We start from the raw sequence: 15,196 nt of genomic DNA on the forward strand, positions 1-15,196 counted from the left end.
GCGGTCCCAATGCGCGCGCGGCGCGCCTCCTGTCGGGGCAGCGCCGTACATTGAGAGGAGGGGGTCTTCTGTGTTTGCCGCAAGATGGCTCTGCGTGTGCGGAAAGCGCAAAAGAAATGCAGCGGAAACGCACTTCGCAACTCGTGTAATTGTGACTTCTGTACGTTACATGTTCATAATTACCGATATACACCGCAGTATAACTTTCCACGGCTGGTTTCGAAGGCAACACCGCATTCACTAGAGGCGCGTTTGCACCGCTTGGAAGCATCGAACTCGTGGCTGAGTGGTAGCGTCTCTGTCTCACACTCCGGAGACCTGGGTTCGATTCCCACCGGGCCAATCTTGGAAGTTGCTTTTTATTTATGAAGAGCCTGCCGTGATTTATCGCTCACGGTCAACGCCGCCGACGCCGACACCCGACGCCGACGACACCGGCTTTTCTGCGACACGAGCTCCTTAACGCTATCGCGTTAAAAGGCGGGGGGGCGGGGAGGCGGATGATGAAGCTTCGCTTTTAAGAATGGAACGCGCTAGCATTCAAACACCGCTGACTGCTTTTCATGCTTCCCGGCAACTGCAGCTTATGTAACCCTAACGTTTACTGGGAAATGCTGGCGGCGAACGCTATGCACGAAGGCAAGCTTTCTGGTAGAAACGCTGCCTCTTGCGGGGGTCGATCTCCTATTATTGTTTCGCACCTTTAATATTTCAGTCTGAGAAGAGCTAAAATAAAAGATATGCGCTGTCAGCGTTTTTTTTTTTAAATACATATTCGTTTGTGGGCTGCTATTATTCTGAGGAATAACTTTGTAAAGAATGAAAAGCAAGGCTTCAGCAACTTAGGCGGTAGAAGAATGGTTGGATATCCGTGGTTCAGAATTTGATCGAAATTCTTCTTGCCGAAGCGACTTACGACGTTGGGCGCCGGATTTTCATTGGCACGGGGCCCTTAAAAACGGAAACGTCAGATACGCGCCATTCCTTCCTGCCTACACACATCTCCCAAGTCTTACGCTTGGCGGGCTCCTTACGGAATCTGAAGGACGATACGGAGTTCTTGCTCCCTTCGCTCTGGCACACCACATCGCTACATGAGAGCCGCGGTGGCATTGTTTCACCCGCTGCATGTTGGACAATCCCAATGGCAAGCCGAACAAAGCAGAAGCAGAATTACGTTACGTGGTGGCCGAAATACGCTTAAATTTTACCAACGTCTCCTTGAACGCACAATGATTAACTCACACAACACAGATTATGATTGAAAATTGCGTGCCATGCCCCCTTTAAAATTTGAAGCACGAGACATTGTTAATTTAAACGCTTAAAATATTTTGCGGGATCTTTTCTCCAATAGGGGTCAACTCCAGGTACAATACTGGAAGTGAGCTGCACCCCAAGCCACCTGTGCCTTTGTTTGGAACTTGTAGATACGGTTCTTCTGCAAAGTGAAACTATGGTGCGCATGGCGTTTGCTTTACATTACCTGTGTGATGTCACTGCCGCAGGGGATCTTGCGCTGCTGTCTCCTCTGACCATGCTTTGAAGAGAAAGCGATGAGTCAATTGCCAGATTTATTCGTCCTGTGTCCCTGCTTTAATGCAACAAATGACGCTTGCTGCCTGTCGTTCAGTGTTGGCCAAAGACATTTAGCGAGTAACTAGGCATTCAATATTGAAACAGCAAAAAAAAAACTTCACCAACGATTACGATGCTACCTAATGCGAAATTTGAGCGCAGCTGTATACGTGTTTTCATTGCGAGATATGTTGGTTGGCACGAATAATCTGTCTCGTGCGGCACGTTGTAAACGGAGCGAAGTGTGGCGCGACTGCCTCTCTAATCTGGAGATCGCGAGAGCCAGCGCGTGGGTGACGCGTGGGCGAAGTTCACAGCAGCCACCTCCGACAGACCTTCTAGGCGACGCGTGCTACTCTGGCACCATCTCGTAGCCATCGTCGTCGCACTACGCTTTTCCTACGCTTTCGCCACGCCCTCCTCTGCTTCCCGCCTCTCCGCTTTCCTCCTCGCGCCTCTTCGCTCTCGCCGATTTTTCCCTCCCCCGCTGCGCTCCGCGTTCGCTCTCATCTTTTGCTGTGCTCGTTCGCGCGGTTACGACGTAGGGCAACGCCGCCGCTCGCCGCAGGAATGGGCGCCTGAGAGCTGCTACCTAAAATTTTTTTTCTGGTGTGCTGCCTGTAGACAACATTCGTCAATAAACGCTTAATCTAATCACTTGTTAAATTTGTGTAGATTTACTGAGGTTCGACGGTGTGTTCCACTGCGACCTAATCTGATGAATCCATACCAACTCGCTTTTATCTAGCTGCCCTATCGTAGCGCCGTAAGTACACACTACATCGTCAGCAAAAATCTCTGACTGTGGCTTAGTGTTTATCTCAGCTTTATTGCTTAATTGTATGTTTTTATTATTTTGATATGCTTGTATTTGCTCAATACCTTTATTAACTATCGCTTTAGCATTAAACCAAGTCTTAGCATTACCATTAGCAACACCACGGAAGTTGACACTACTAAAAGTATGTGAGGCACTGTGATTAACTAAAAAACAAGTGTTAGCAATAGCATTATCATTTACCAAGTATAGTCCTCTGACATCAAATCTTGAATGAGGCTTATTGAGATTAACTACAAAATCACTTCTTCATAGAGCAAATTTATTAAGAAGATTAAATCCATTGAACTCAGCAGCTCTATCTAAATTTATTAAATAGTTTTCTGTTGTGATTAACTTAGTATTATTTGGATTATTAGCATTGTTGGTAAAATTGACTTTTGCCGCTTCAGAAAGTAAGCTGCAAACGTGTCGAATCCTGGTTCAACTTGTAAACATAGCGAACGTGCCAAATTTGAATGTCCGGCGGATGTACGATTTGTCTCTAACACAGTGCACACAAATTGGGACAGAATTTCAAGTTCAAGTTCATTTATTTACCACATACATGGTGTTTGACATAAGTGGTTGGCACGAGGGAAAAAAAAAGCTGCATTAAAAACAGCTGGACTAGCTCCACGTCCCCGGTTCACAAAGGCAGCACGGCAGTAAAAGAAAAATACATTTCAACGTCGGTGTCAACTGAGAAAGCACATGATATCCACAGAAAACATATTTTACAAAAAGTGAAATTTCACTATGCACATATTTAACACAGCATGCTTAAAACAGAAATGTTAGAGAATGTGCGAACGTTTTCATAAGAAATCTTGAAATTATTTAATGTCTTCGGCAAGCAATAACTAAATAGTTGAAAGCCATAGTTTGTGCGTGGCCGTGGCACATACCATTGTTCCGAGTGTCTGTTTAGGCGCGAAGAAATATTTAGTTCCAAGTTAGCTGCACTGTGTATATAACCGCGATTTCTACAGTATCAGATCTAAAAGAAAGTAATAAAGTATATTCATATAGCACGTTTAATTTAATCACATTATAGTTAACGAATAGTTCTGAAGTATGTGCATGAAATGGTAGGTTTGCAACAGAACGTAGGGCCTTTTTTGTAGGATAATAAGATTATTAAGGTTATTTATGGATTGCTGTGTTCCGTTACACCAAATTAAGTTACAATAACGCAGATGTGATTAGAAAAGTACCTTAAATATCGAAAGCTTTTGAAGAACTGGCAATACACGCTGACATTTTCTCAGTACGCCCAAGACCTTGCAAAGTTTGTCTTGTAAAAGTTCCATATTGTGATCCCATTTCATAATTCGTGAAAATTACACCGAGAGATTTTGCTGTAGAAGAAAATTCAATTTTATTATTATTCAACATGAGATTATAAGAATGAGTGAGCTCATAAAATGGGGATTTAGAGCGAAAAAGAACAGCTTTAGTTTTTGAGCAGTTAATTTGGAAAGAATTTGTAAGTGTTTAGCTGCATATTTTTTCTAATGTCAAGTTAGCTAGATTCACGGGATCACGTATATTTGTTCCTGAAAAGAAAAGACTTCTATCATCAGGAGATTATGAATTGGGCTGAAGGGTGAACATTTGAAATATCATTAATGAATATAATAAACAAAAGTGGACCCAATATGCTGCCTTGGGGAACTCCGTATTTAACAGATTGCATAGAAGACAGAGTTCTGCTTATCGATACACATTGATGTCTGTTTGCTAAGTAGTTTTGAATTAGATTGAGGACAACACCACGAACTCCATAACATTACAGCTTTCCTATTAATGTGTCATGGATAATTTTATCAAAGGCCTTAAACTTGTCTAAAATATGCCGAGTGTGAATTTTCTTGCTTCAATATTTTTAAGAATCAATTCTTTTTGAAACAGTAGAGCACTTTCTGTTGAAAAACCTGATCTAATTCCATACTGCTATTTTGTTATGACGGAATGTTTGTCAAAAAAGTTTGTCAGTCTAAGATGAATAATTTTTTAAGGTCCTTTGGAGAATAGAGGAAGGATTGAAATAGGTCTATAATTACGGAGAATGTTTTTATCTCCACTTTTGAATATTACCGTCACCTTAGCATTATTCATATTCTGTGGGAAAACGCCAGTTCGAAGGAAAGGTTGTAAATATGTGTCACACACGGACTAAGAAGATCAATAATATATTTAATCGGCTTCATTTTTAGACCATTTATATCATCGCTCTTACTCATATTAAAGTTTTTAAGTACTCTTAATACTTCATTTTCATCAGTTGGCCAAAAAAATATTGATTCCTTGAGCGGCAAGGGTAAGTAATCAAAGGCGCTATCTTGATGTGGGCTCTCAGTTACAGATATAAAATATTCATTGTCTTTGTCGGCTAACTCCTTGCCTTTGATAACTTCATTCTGAACTACAAGTTAAACTATTTCTTACTCTACCTGGAGATATGATGGAGTGTAATTTATTCCGCATTTGTTTGATATCTGTGACGTCCTCGAACATGTTATAATAGTAATTTCGTTTTGCTTGCCGTTGATCAAATTCTACATTTTTTAAACATCCTCAAAGCATCTGGATTTCGGTTAACTAGGAATGCATAAAATAGCCTATCCTTTTTCTTCATCATATTTAGGATCTCTGTAGTCATCAAGGTGTGCGGGCACGCTTTGGCTTTTCAAAAACCTGAAGTGGGAAATGTTTATTATAAACTGAACTGATCGTTCGGATGAAATAGTCGTGAGCGAAATCAGCACAGGAGAAAGAAAATAAATAATCCCATTTACGTTTGCTCAATTTCATCACGAAAGCGCGAAAGAGAGTTCAAATTTACAGCTCTATAATATATACCAGAAGCAGCCTGTCTGGGTGTGCAGCGGGATTGGGGTACAATAAAATATATAGGTAGGTGATCACTGATGGTGGTACAAATAGTGCCAGAAAGTACGGAATCGAAGGGAAATTTTGTTATCAACAGGTCTATTAATGTTGCACTCGAGTCAGTAATACGAGTAGGAGTGACAATAACATTCGATAAAAAGTGGGAATCAAGAAGCGCCGAAAGATCCCTTTGCTTATTTGTGCTTGCTAACATATCAATATTCAAGCCACCTCCCAATACGAGTCTGTATCCATTGTCACTAACAAAGGAAAATATGTTATCTAAAAACTATAAAATTGTTTATGCTTCCGTCGGGTGGCCTGCACACGATGTCCCACGTAGAAAAAGAAGTGTTTTCACTAGGATATTGCTGTGTTTTTACAGCGAAGCTATTAAGATTCCGGCTACTTTCCCCACGATCGTGTTCGCCTGTAGAAAAAAAAAAATCCCGGAGAATGTCGGGCCGACCCGCGGCGGAGGGGCAGTTCGCCATTAAGGAGCCAACATACACAGCTTTGCTGGTCATCCTTCTTAACAGAGTGGAAGGGCACCGAGTTTTTTCGTAGAGGGTGTGATATGTCTGGTCGTTCATGTCCGGTGATCATTTTCAGTTTTGATCAAAAAATAAATATTGCTGTCTGAGTGCCGTGGAAAACGAAATCAGTCTTAGTTTTACCAGAAAGAAATCTGTCTTGACGAAAAAAATATGGAAGCTACCGGTCAGTAGACAGCGTTTCTTGTGAATTTAGCCGAATCCGAGTTTTGGTTAGCTACCAAAGAGAGAGAGAGAGAGAATGAAGAGGAAAGGCAGGGAGGTTAACCAGATATGAGTCTCCGGTTTGCTACCCTACACTGTTAGCTACCAAAGAAAATGTGTTGTGCCTACGGCTCTAAATATATTTGACAATAAGCGCACGCAAGGCCAGGTTCGGCAGATTTGTGCTGAGGGCTTTAAGGGCACCACCTCGGAGGTTGAATCATGCTGTGTGGAGTTAACGCCTGCACTCCTAGCCCACGCACTTTTCAAGCGTCAAGTGGCAGAAAGCATTTACAGAGTATAACCACTACGATGGGGAGAAAAATATCTAAACGTTGGCCAATTTTGTGCAATGTCCCATTTGCAGGACATTGCACAATATGGGTCAACGTTTAATTTTTTTTTTCTCCGTTTCCGTAAAGAGAACGCTCTAAAATTTTGTCAGCCCGTCGCCTAAAGGTCATTCAAGTTTCACGCAAATATCACTGCCCTAGGCCACACCAAAAATTCGCGAGAAGCGCTCAAGTTTAGGTGTATTGTTAAATTAGCGGCATCCTAAAATATTTTTTTTTTAAAGAAGGCCATCCTCGAGTTTCTTTAAAATTGTCCAAATTAAGTCTATTGATTTGAACTAACGTACGCGACCTGGAAAAAAACATGTTGCATCATTCCTTTTGTTTCGGAATTGCAACGCGAGAAACGTGACCGAGCAAACGGTGGAGCCGCCGCGGCATACAGTGCCCGCGAGTGCTGCAGTGGTTGCAGGTTCTGTTACTTATCAATTTTTTTGCCGCACGAAAATGCTCCAGAATGGCTGGGGAAGCGAGGATTGAGAAAAGGGAAAACTTAGGGCGAAAACACACGGCGTGTTCTAGGACAGGAATCGCAAAATCTGTGCATGGGCGCAGCGTCAGAACGGTGAAGCATGGTCACATGGTTTGGAGCGCTCGCTCTTGATATCAGGCCTCTTTAAGCGCATACCTTGCGTGCACGTCATTAAAAAAACGGAAGGGTGACAGAGTATATAGACTCGGCTGTTCTCCACTGCAGAAGTTCGTCTCGCAGTGAGTTTATTGGTGTCCATTTCCAGAAATGGGAGAGAGAGAGAGAGAGAGAGAGAGAGAGAGAGAGAGAGAGGAAAGGGGAAGGCAGGGAGGTTAACCAGAGAAAAAAAAATCCGGTTGGCTACCCTACGCTGGGGAGAGAGGGGAGGGGGAGGTAAAGTGGAAACAAAGTAGAGATAAGGAAAGGAAGGAGCATAGACACACAATCACAATCGGTCACTGTCACCGAACACTGTCATCGCACAGCACACTGACACTTGTAGCAACATTAACATCTGTTCAGGCTACAGTCGCCTGTCCAGTTCTGTCGCCCTCAAGAACCGCAACAGTGCCCTCGTCGCCCTCTGCTGCGATGGCTTATGATGGCGGTATCTGAAAATGAGTTCCTCTGTGAGAGGTCTGTGGTCAAAACGCGCTATCGCGGTTGCAAGTGATTGTCTCTGTAAATTATATCGAGGACAGTCACAAAGAAGGTGTTGAAAAGTCTCTTCGTTACCACAGTCCTCACACGAGGCGTCGTCGGCCCATCCAGTTCGGTAAGCGAAAGACTTGGTGAAAGCCACCCCTAGCCATAGGCGACAAAGCAGGGTAGCTTCGCGACGACAGAGCCCAGCTGGAATACAAAGGCGTAGGGAGGAGTCAAGCTGGTGGAGTCGGTAGTTGTGAAAACTTCCAGCGTTCCACAAGGATAACGTGATGTGACGGCTGATCATTCGAAGTTTTCGAGCGGCATCGGTCTTTGATAACGGTATCGGCTCCTCTTCGTCCCCTTGAAGAGCCGACCGAGCAGCGTTATCAGCGTGTTCGTTCCCTATGACTCCGCAGTGACTTGGAAGCCACTGAAATGTCACGTGGTGTCCTTTCTCAGTTAAGGTATGAATGAGTTCTCTAATCTCAAATACCAGTTGTTCGTGTGGTCCGCGCCGCAGGGCCGATAGCAAAGATTGCAGTGCAGCCTTGGAGTCACTGAATATAGACCACCTTCGAGGTTGTTCTTGGTTGACGAGACGAAGTGCAGCGCGAAGGGCTGCAAGTTCCGCGGCCATCGGTGTCGTTGGGTGACATGTCTTGAAACTGATGGTGGTGGCTTTCGCTGGGAAGACCACGGCTCCAGAGGAACACTGGGGAGTTGCCGATCCATCAGTATAAATATGTACGTGTTCGGCGTACCTCTCGTGCAAAAGAAGCAGAGTTAGTTGTTTAAGAGCCGGTGATGACAGCTCAGATTTTTTCCTGATTCCTGGTACGGTGAGGTGCACTGCGGGTCGAGCCAAACACCATGGGGGAATCGATGGCTTAGTTGCGGGGGTGTAGCCTGATGGGAGGCAGGTGTAATACTCCGAAATCGTAGTACTAAAGGCTGCCTGCGGCCTTTCTGATGGTAGTGTTGCCAGATGGTGGGAACAGGCACGGGCAACGTGCCTAATGTGCACTCTCAACACTTCTACCGCAATGTGTGTTTGTATAGGTTGGTCCTGAGCAATCGCAATAGTCGCTGCTGTCGATGTGCATTTTGGCAAACCAAGACACACCCTGAGAGCCCGAGCTTGAATAGCCTGTAGAGCACGAAGATTTGTCTGGCAGGTGTTGGTCAGTACGGGCAAACTGTATCTCAAGAAGCCCAGAAAAAGAGCCCTGTACAATTCCAACATTGCGTGCACTGACATTCCCCAAGTCTTTCCTCCCAGAAACTTGAAAAGTTGGGAGATTGCTGTCAGACGCTTTTTCAAGTAGGTAACGTGCGGGCTCCATGAGAGATCTCTATCAATGATTATGCCAAGAAATTTGTGAGTCTTCTCATAAGAAATTATCTGGCCATTTATTGATATGGCGTAGGGTGTCATTGGTTTGCGAGTGAACGCCATCAGTGCACATTTGCCTGATGAGATATCAAGACCTCGGTTGCGGAGGTATAGAGCTGTTAGAGTAGCAGCTTTTTGAAGTCTTGCATCCAGAAATGGGAAGATTGTATTCCAGGCACAGGGTCGACCGACTGCACAAGTTTTTTCTTTTTTCATTTCGGTGAACTCTTACAGGTCATATTTTTTGGAGGTGAATCAAGGCCAGGTTCGACAGATTTGTGCTGAGGGCTTCTACTTAAGGGCACCACCTAGGAGGTTGAATCATGCTGCGGGGAGTTAACGCCTGCAGACCCAGCGCACGCACTTTTCAAGCGTCAAGTGGCAGAAAGCATCCATTTCTCATTGAGATATATTTGTGTTTCTGACCTCCTAGAACACAAATGTGTGCATAAAATGGTTTCCTTCGCCATTACTGAAGTACGGGACGAGTGCGTACATGGGAACAACGCCTACAGCCACTAGTGAATTTTTTCCTATGCCGTAGCGCGTGGGCAGATCGTGGATGTATGGTCTTACCACTGAGGATGCATGGCGCATGCGTCTGCTCGTTTCTTTTTAAGTTGTCGCTACAGACAGGTATCGGAATTTACACTCTGAAAACAAGTCGTTTCGTATCGTCTTTCCAACTTTTTTGGTATGGCGTATTTGAGTTTCTAGCCTTTTCCGAGAGCTTATGCTGGAGATAGTGCAGCCTTAAGATGTAGGCCGATCCCGAAAACGTTTCAGTCCACAGATTTAACCAGTACGACGCTTTTTAGTCTCCTCACGCGAGGGCTGACGTGATTGAGTCACTCACTCTATCCCATTAACATCTCCACCTCACTCAAGAAGGCGTCGTCCTTGATCGACTTCAACAAGATGTTGCATCGCCTTCCGACTTCCTCTTTTTTTTCTTTGCCAGTGACACTTCTCCAGGCAGGACAAAAGTCCATTTTTCCGCAAAGTGAAAGTGAAGCACGACGTTGCGTTCCTGAATAGGAGCTGCTTCGTCGCTCTTACTCGCTTTACCCTGCAGCTCACCTAATGTAACCGTGTGCACTCCCCCCGCCCCTTTCTGGCGGCACCCATAATCTCGCAGCGAGACGGCACTGAGAGGTGAACAATTCAACTGCGTCGCGCACCCCAATGGCTCACTGCAAGTTGCACTGCACGCTGCCTCATTGATCAGGGTACGACCCTGCCTTCCGCTAAGAAAATTGTTCACGCATGTTTTCCATTCTGTTTCTAATGAACTACAGACCGGACATGCGCTTAACGGCCCGATGTCAAGAACAAGTGCTCCAAACCAAGCCCCACTGATCTGTCTCTGCGCCCATGCACAGCTTTTTACGATTCCTGTCGAAGAACGCGCTGATGTTTTCGTTCCTCTTTTGCCACTCCTCGCTTTCTGAACCATTCTGGGGCGCTTTCGAGTCGTAAAAAAAAAAGGTGTAATCTGGAACCACGAGCACACGCCAACTCCGTATGTTGCAGCCGTAGTAGTGTTTGTTCGGTCACATTTCTCGCTTTGTAATTCTGAAGAAAAAAATGATGAACCACGTTTTTTCCAGATTATATTAGTTCAAGTCAAAAGATCTTATTTGGGAAAGCTTAGACACAATTGAGGACGGCGTTTTTTTAAGAATATCGCTATTTATTAAAGGTTTTAAAAGCACCGCTAAATTAGTAGTAAGCCTAAACTTTAGCGCTTCTTTTGAATCCTTAGTGTGGCCTAGGTAAGGATATCTGCCTCACATTCAAATGAATTTCATGGGAACAGACTGACAAAACTTTAGAACCATGCTCTTCGCACATAGGAGGCAACAGAAATCTGGACTTTGACCATACTGTAAATGTTTTTACACCTTTCAGGGTGTTTTCTTGTCGCACTGGTGACGCCATTATGCTCCTAGACAAATGTACACCCTTTGGGGTGTATAGTTGGCACAGAAGAATAATCGTCATCTGTCTTGCTTGAGTTTCCTGTTTTGAAAACGCTGCGCTCGCTACTTTCCTGTCGAGAATGTTCTGCCATGTTGACAACGCGCATGCCGTTCGTGACTTGGAAGTACTGCGCTTGCAGCGTTAAAGAAAGGAAATGCGGAAGAGACAGATGACGACTATCGTTGTGTGGCAAGATGCGACCCAAAGGGTGTAATTTTGTTTAAGAGTGTACCGTTAGGGCCTCACATAAAGAGGACGACAACGGAGCTCTAACTAGATGGGCGATGACAAAAGACTTAGTTGAAAACTATGTCATTATTCTGACAGCGTTGGACGCACAGAAATATCCGATAGGAGAATTCCACAGGGAGAGATACGAAATTTTCCTGTCTGATATTTCTGTGCGCCCAAGGCTGTCATTATGATTACATAGTCTTCAACTGCGTCTTTTGTCATCGCACGTCTAGTTAGAGCTCCGTTGTCTATAAATTTTTGTAAGGCCCTCAAGTTAAGGGTGCTGCCAGTGCGACAAGAAAACACCCTTAAGGGCGTAAACATTTTTACAGTGCAATATTGTGCAATGTTTTGTTATGGCGAATCATTTCTCTCCTCATTATAGCGGTCATAGTCTGTAATAATTATTTAGAATCAATGCTATTTACGCATGATCTATCACTAAGTATTCCCATGGCTGTCACCGCAGCACTTTTTCTTTGGGAGTTAACCGAAATGCAGATTCACCAAAATTCGCGAATAGGTGAGGTGGCTTTCACCGCAGCAATCACCAGACGACGACGAAGGCGGGGGCTCCAGGACGATGAAAACCAGGACAAACGCATTTACATCCCCGAACCGGAACTACCCGGTTCTTGGCCGATCCCCCAGAGTAGGTATGTGCCACCAACATCTAGGCTCTACATCTACGTCATTGGTACTGTAGGGGTTGGAGGACGGGACTTCGGGATGAAAACCCAAACTTGGGAGGATTTATTCTACATTTTGTACAGGGAGGTGAGCGTCAACTAACAGACGTACAGCCATTACGGGCCGGCAGCAACTCGGACGCTGCGGCCCGCGGCAAGAAGTTCGAGAGAGGTGAATCAGGGAATCAGGGACTGCTCCAGAATGCTCAGGTCTCTCTGGAAGGCTTCTTATAAACCCTTCGAGCACTGTAAGTCACGTCATGTTTGACCAATGGGAGAGTCCGCTCCGATGACGCCACTTTCAGCCAATGGTAGGCGCCCGTGTCGCGGTGTCACACCTGGCGGCTCTCTGTGGTCTTGCCTCGCAGACTGGCAATGCACTTCGAACGAGGAGAAGGGGAGGGCTGCTCATGCTCCATTGTCGGAGGCCCACCTGCTAATCCCGGCGGCGCACGAACTTGTTGGCACGTGAACTGGTTGCCTTAAACTTGTTTGCTCGGCCGCTCCTCTGGAATGTGCTTTCCTGCTTCGGAATTCCTCAATTAGCTGTGCTGCAATCCGATGTGGTCTGGGGAACTCGAAGTAATCGCAGGAAACAGCTCCATATCTAACAGCTCGTCCTCGCCCCGGTTGTTCTGAATGGCCGGTGAACTCAATTCGCTGGCCATGAGGAACGCTGAAAGAAGCTGCAGAGTACTGGGGTCGAGCCTCGTTTGACAACCCTCGGGATCCTGGGCCCTGGAGAACATACGTCAAACAAACCAAACAACACAGCGCTGCACCACGCGTAAGCGCAGGCTCTTCACCCCTGACTCGCCAGGCTATTACTGAGTCAAAATCAACCCTGATCTTTTAGTTCCCCAATTTTGACAAAACAGTTGTAACCACCCTTCCAAACAGCCATCCATTTCTCCTCGAATGCCGACAAGACCAGAGTACTATTGTTGTTGCAAAACAAAGTGTCGTCGACGTAGCAAACAACAAATGAAAACAGCCGAACATAACTTAAGTGGCCTAACTACACGAACAGCATGTTTCCAATCTATCGCAGAGGCGTACTTATCGCACGTATTGGTGCCACTGAACAATCTGGTCAACCTCACAAGTACGTAATCACAAGCGCACTAGCCTTGTGGTCACTAAACAAAACGCGTACTTGCGTTGTAGGCAAACTTTTCACTTACGCTTACTCACGTTTCTTCCCTGAAAGTCCTACAGGACACGTGACGTAAACGAACAATTAAACTTGCGGGACTTACACACTCCGCAGAACCCTTAAACTAATGCGTCTTTTAATAACTCGTTCCACGCGTACTTATAATAGAAGTCAGAATACGGCTGCCCTCAACACACACGAGCAACCCAGTCATAAATCTGCTTCCTTCCGTCCACACAGGACACGCGCTAATGGAACTAAGAACGCTTCTCAGTGCAAATCATGCACTCACTGAAAATCTACGCGCTTAACCTTAGAAAATTCAACACTTAAAAAGAAAGAAGGTTAAATAACACACGCGCTTTACCATAGGCCTTTCGACGATAACCTTGACCTTCAGGTTACTCACACACACACACAAAAAAAGCCTATCTACTTATTAATGAGCATCTCGCGAGACTACATGTTTACATAAAACGCATCTTTCAAATCTCGAGCTTCTCGAACGAAAACACAAACAAAGCTCAAACCTTACATACTGAAAGAAATCCTAGTCTCAAATCGCAACCCGCCGTGGTTGCTCAGTGGCTATGGTGTTCGGCTGCTGAGCACGAGTTCGCGGGATCGAATCCCGGCCACGGCGGCCACATTTCGATGGGGGCGAAATGCGAAAACACCCGTGTGCTTAGATTTGGGTGCACGTTAAAGAACCCCAGGCGGTCGAAATTTCCGGAGTCCTCCACTACGGCGTGCCTCATAATCAGAAAGTGGTTTTGGCACGTAAAACCCCATAATTTTTTTTCTCAAATCGCGAAAACATTCCGATGCTCAAAATAACAAACAAAATAACACGTTTTACTACGGAAGCTCTCTTGGCCTCCCTTTCCAAACGCTTATGTCTGACTCACTTTTGAGTCGTACCCAAGGTGGGCGTGGTCTCAAAGCTACTCTGGCTGCCGAGAGACAACAAAAGGGCTGATTCACTATCAGCTCCCCCAAGACGTTACTGTCTCCTGCCAATTTGCGTCCCCGCGCCCCGCTTTCAACACGAACTCGATTGACCGCGTCGCTACTCCCCACCTGGTCTCGTCCTGCCACCTTGCGTTTCTTCGAACTGCACGCTGAGCTATGAAAAGAACTACGGAACGACGAGGAGTTTAACAGCCTCGTGCCCTTTGTCCGCGTCCGTGCAGAACATTCTTCGCGGTCCCCCTTTGACCGGTGGCTCGACCATTCTGGATGCGTCAACATCGTCCTTGACGACCGCACCTTTTTCCTCGCGCCCTGCCCTTTTGGGTTTCTGGCCATCTTTGGCGGCGCTACATTAATTACCGACTTTCGGTCTTTACCGCGCTTCTTTTTACGGCGCTTTCTCTTTGCACTCGCTTTCATGTCGCCTTCTCGTGCCTCGTGCTGGCCGGTACACATTTCGTCGGCCCGGATCGGTCTCTTACCCGCACAGTCTGAGTGTTCTCACTTAAATCAACACTCACTCTGCCTCGACTGGCGGACAGCTGAACCGACTCTGGCACAATGCAGCAGGCTTTACTCGAGTTAGACAACTCGCACTCTTGCGAACTGCCCTCTGCTACATTGCCCAGCTCACGCTGTGCATCGGCACACAGCCCGTCGGTATCGATCGCTGTCTCACGTGCACAGTCCGAATGATTAACTGAATCATCCCTATCTAGGCTATCTAGACTGGCGGAGAGCCGCACCGATCCCTGAACAATGCAGTTGTATTCTCTTGAGCTACGCAGCTCGCAATCCTGAGAATTACCCTCAACTGCATCGCTCAGCTCGCACTTCACTTCTGCACGCAGATCTGGCTCTACATCGGTGCTCGCTTCCCTCGGATTAGCAGTACCCTTTTCTTCGCTAGCAACCTCGCTAACATTACCAGCGACGCACACACGCGGTAACTGTGCCAATTTGTTCGCAGCTGGCCTAGCTGTCTCTACAGTCATCTGTTGGCACAGCACCTCGTCGCTCTCCTTGCGGCCTTTAACGGCCTCTGTTGCCACTAAGGCATCGTTAGCAGCTAGCATTTTCCCTTTACTTATGAATCTGCAGCTAATCTCACAGGCACTACTCTTCTCGTCGGCTTCTGGCGAAAATCCGCTCGATGTTGCCTCATTCTTTCGCTCTGTACTACGTACAGAATTCTCAGACAGCCGTTGTCTCTGTGCCAATAACTGATCACAATACTGTATCTCTTTG

The sequence above is a fragment of the Dermacentor albipictus genome, chromosome 6 (assembly GCF_038994185.2).
Source record: "Dermacentor albipictus isolate Rhodes 1998 colony chromosome 6, USDA_Dalb.pri_finalv2, whole genome shotgun sequence".
Classification (NCBI taxonomy): Eukaryota; Metazoa; Arthropoda; class Arachnida; order Ixodida; family Ixodidae; genus Dermacentor; species Dermacentor albipictus.